This window comes from Tupaia chinensis, unplaced genomic scaffold, assembly GCF_000334495.1.
Source record: "Tupaia chinensis unplaced genomic scaffold, TupChi_1.0 Scaffold000252_1, whole genome shotgun sequence".
NCBI classification, from domain to species: domain Eukaryota; kingdom Metazoa; phylum Chordata; class Mammalia; order Scandentia; family Tupaiidae; genus Tupaia; species Tupaia belangeri.
The window spans coordinates 5168789-5172994 of record NW_006159732.1 but is presented as its reverse complement, the minus strand read 5'-3'; positions in this window follow the sequence as shown (position 1 = coordinate 5172994).

Sequence of the window (4206 nt, the reverse complement as noted above, 5' to 3'; positions counted from 1 at the left end):
CAGGCGCAGGCGCAGGCCCGGCGGCTACGCGCAGGTGCAGACCTGGCGGCCATGCTCAGGCCCGGCGGCCATGCACAGGTGCAGGCCCTGTGACCGTGCACCGGCCCAGTGGCCATGCTCAGGCCCGGGGGCCATGTGCAGGCCCGGCGGCCATGCACAGGCTTAGGCCCGGTGGCCACGCACAGGCCCGGCAGCCATGTGCAGGCCCGGGGGCCACACGCAGGGCCAGCACTTTTTATAGAGATAAATTTTTGCTATAGGGCACATGTACTTGCCAGAGACAGAGAGATACAGAGAGACAGAGAGACAGAGAGGAATCATTCCCCAGAGGTGATGGCCACACCACAATCCCTTCTTCTCCATTCTTCTCTTGGGATTTTGGGAATGCATGCATACATACTTGGTGCATGTCTAAGTTGCCAGGTCTGGGACTTGAACTGTGTTGACTATGTGAGAGTCCAGCGACAAAGTCATTTTGCCAACTGCCCAGGAAGGCACTTTTTTTTTTTTTAATATTTGCTTGTTATTATCATTCATTTTTAATATTTGACCAGAAAAAGTCACAGAGAGAGAGGAGAGAGAGAGAAAGGGAAACTGAGAAAGCAAGCCATCAGGTCTAGGATTTGAACTGCTGTCAACCATGAGGGAGACCAGCATCATAACCACCATGCCACCTGCTGGCCCTTTTTTTCTTTTAATTTTTGTTTGTTATCATCATTCATTTTTAAAATTTGACCAGAGAAAGACACAGGGAGAGAGGAGAAAGAGAGAGAGACAAAGGGAAAGCCCAGCAAGGCACTTTTTAAAGGCAACAAATACAAAGACATTGATTTTAGAAGGCAAGTAAAAGAAAAAATGCTATCATACAAACGAGGTAGCTTTTTGTAAAATTAAATATATAGAGATAAGAGAAAGACATATCTCTTTGGAAAGTTGGATAATCCAGGCTTTTCCAACTAATAATTTCAAGGCTGAAAGTAAGCTTTTCATACTCTTTTAGCATACTCATCTGTAACAGGAAATTAGTAAGACATACATTTAAATTTCATGACCAATAATATGTGAATTTCTTATATCTTAATTATATTCATGCACTAAGTCTGATTGTCTTTTGGGGAAATTTATACAGGTCAAATTAAGAAAGAAAGAGAGACTGTAAATATGTATGCCTGTGTGTGGGTGTGTGAAAAATGAGAAATTACTATGAATACAGTGTGTCACTAAATTAATAAAATCTAAAAGAAAACAATTCAAATACTCCTTCTTACACACTTGATCCTACTGCACAACATTAAAATTAGATGCAAAATTCTCAGTCCCTTATTGTACAGAATTCTCATAAATACAATAAATAGATACGTTATCACTTCCTTTCATTCAAACCACACTTTTCCCCCCCAATACTTCGGTACTGTAGCCTGCTTAATAAAAGAATAATCAGAATGGTTAGAAGGTAACAAAAAACAAAACAAAACAAAACAAAACTCATCTAAGATCTAATTCAGATTTTAAATTATATGAAAAAAATACATTTCTGAAGCCTACCAGCCAATCAGTGTAAACATACAATAACTCACTTTGGCAGTATATAATTTTCATATGTGCTGAGGTAGCAATGCTATTTCCAGTAATTTATCCCAAGGAATTACTTACAAATATGCGTGGATTTAGGTAGAATTAAAGTCATTCAGCATTTTTATTACTGCATAAACTAGAAATCAAAATATTCCCAAACATGGTAATAGTTATATAAATTAAGGTACAGTCATAAATTTTACACATATCTATTGAATAAAAAAATGTAAAAGAATATTTATTAACATGAAAAACTGTTCAGCACATATTTTTGTGTGAAACATAGTCAATATCATGACTACCTTCCATTCTTAAACAGAAAAAAATATATGAAGGCATATATATAATACAGAACTAAAAAGCTTCCTCTGGTTGACTGAATAATAATTCATATTTACTTTTCTCTTTTTGATTTAAGTCTGTAGAGACCTTGGAATTAGAAGGAAATGTTTCCTGATACTGATTCTAAATCTTAGTGATTATGTGCTTCATGCAATATCCCAAAGTCTGGAGTTTCCTTTTGGTCTCTGGGCTCACTGTCGAATGTATGCACTGTATTAAAAAAAGTGTGTGTAAGAGCTAATTTCAAGTTTCAAGTGGGCAAAGTTCCAGTAAGTGATGATCTTATCTCCTAGACATGTTAAGATATAAATTTATCATTTAGCAGCCTGAAAGGACTAAATAAATGGTCACTTGTTTCTCACTTTATTTTTTTCTCCAGAGGTTTTTGCTATAGGGTGCGTGTGTGCGCTCGCCAGAAAGACAGGGAGATAGAAAACGAGGAATCACTATCACCCCCCAGGGGGGATGGCCACGTCGCAATCCTGTCTCCTTCATTCTCCTCTCGGAATCTTGGGCACACATGCACATGTGCCCAGTGTGAGTTTATGCCACCGGGTCCAGGACTCGAGCTGCGGTCGACTACATGGGAGTTCAACGACATAGCCATTACGCTAACTGCTGGTCCCAAGGTTCTCACTTTTAAATCTAAGTATTTGCTCATTTGACACTTATTGAAGGGAAAGTCAAAAGATACGTGTGGATGTACAGCAAAGCCTCTTCATTATTTCAATTCTGTGGTATAACATATTGTTTGCAGAGCAGTTGGATAAGGTTGAAAGAAATTCTGCTTTCTTATATTTATAATATATCGTCTCAAATATGTTGTCTAGATTTCAGAGTGTCAAATGTTCTTGAAAGTTCACTGAAAACCATGACCAGGTCCCAGCGTTCTCTATACATCCCTGCTCATGAACATAACACAGCACAGCACACATTTTTTCAGGAGACCTTTTAAGTCTACTGCCAAGTGACTCCAGGCAAGAAAACCCTCTCAGAAGCAAATATAACAACTTTGATTAGATTATAAGATTTTAAATGAGACTTTTAACTCTTTTTTGGCTTTTAGTTTGAAAATGTGTATCTTGGGGCCAGCAGTTGGTGTAATGGCTATGTTGCTGACTCCCATGTAGCCTACTGCAGTTTGAGTCCCAGACCCAGTGGCTTAAGCTCACTCCGGGTGCGTGTGCATGCATGCGTGCCCAAGATCTCGAAAGGAGAATGGAGGAGAAGAGATTGAGGCATGGGCATCTCCCCTGGGGGGTGATTTCTTGCTTTCTGTCTCTCTGTCTCTCTCTGTCTTTCTGGCGAGAGCACGTGCCCTAAAGCAAAAAACCTCTCTAAAAAAAAAAAGAGAGAGAGAGAGAGAAAAGAAAATGTGGTTCTTATTTATTTTCTAATCCCTTTTATTTAATTCTTTAACACTCAGTTTGCCCTAATTCCTAGTTATCTGATCACTGTAGTCCATATGGAATGTATGAATTGACTCTTACTGATGTTGGTCAGAGAATGAGAAATGGAGGAAGTGAGCAGAACAATGAATAGTGACTAGACCCCAGCTGCGGTAATGGTGGACACTCACTTGGCAAGCGGAGACCACATATGAAGCTTAAGTTCAAGTTCCAATTTACTCTAGAGCAAAGCCAGACATGGTGGCAAGTATCTATGTTCCCAACTCCTCAGGAGGGTGAGGCAGCAGGAGTACAATATGGGGAGACTCTGTCTGAAAAATTAAACCCGATAACACATCTTCGAGGATAAAAAAAAGAAAAAAAAGATAGAAAATGGAAGAAAGAGAAGTAAACAGAGAAAGAGAAAGAAAGGAAAAGAATGAAGAAAGAAGAAAAAGGAAGGAAGAGAAAGAAGAAATAAAAAGAAAGAAAGAAAGAAAGAAAGAAAGAGAGAGAAAGAGAGAGAGAAAGAGGGATTAAATCATTTGAGTGAGATCAGACAATTCTTTGTAATGGAAAAATTAGCAGTTTTTGTTAAGAAATAATCTGAAGTTAAAACCTGATTCTTTGCCATGTAAACAAAGCTATAAGTGAGAGCTCTTATGGACATGAGAAAACATTCCTTTTAAATATACTTAAGACACTAAGTAGACCTCAACATAGAACTTTTGAGAACCTCTAATGCCCTATTATGCTGACAAGGTAGAAGAACAAGTAGTGGTTTTATAAGAAAAACCAAACTTTATGCAAAACTTCCAGGGTAGAGTAGAAACAATAGTCGATCAGTTTAGAATATTACAACAGAACAACTGAAATATGCAAGTTATAAAAAACAAAGAGG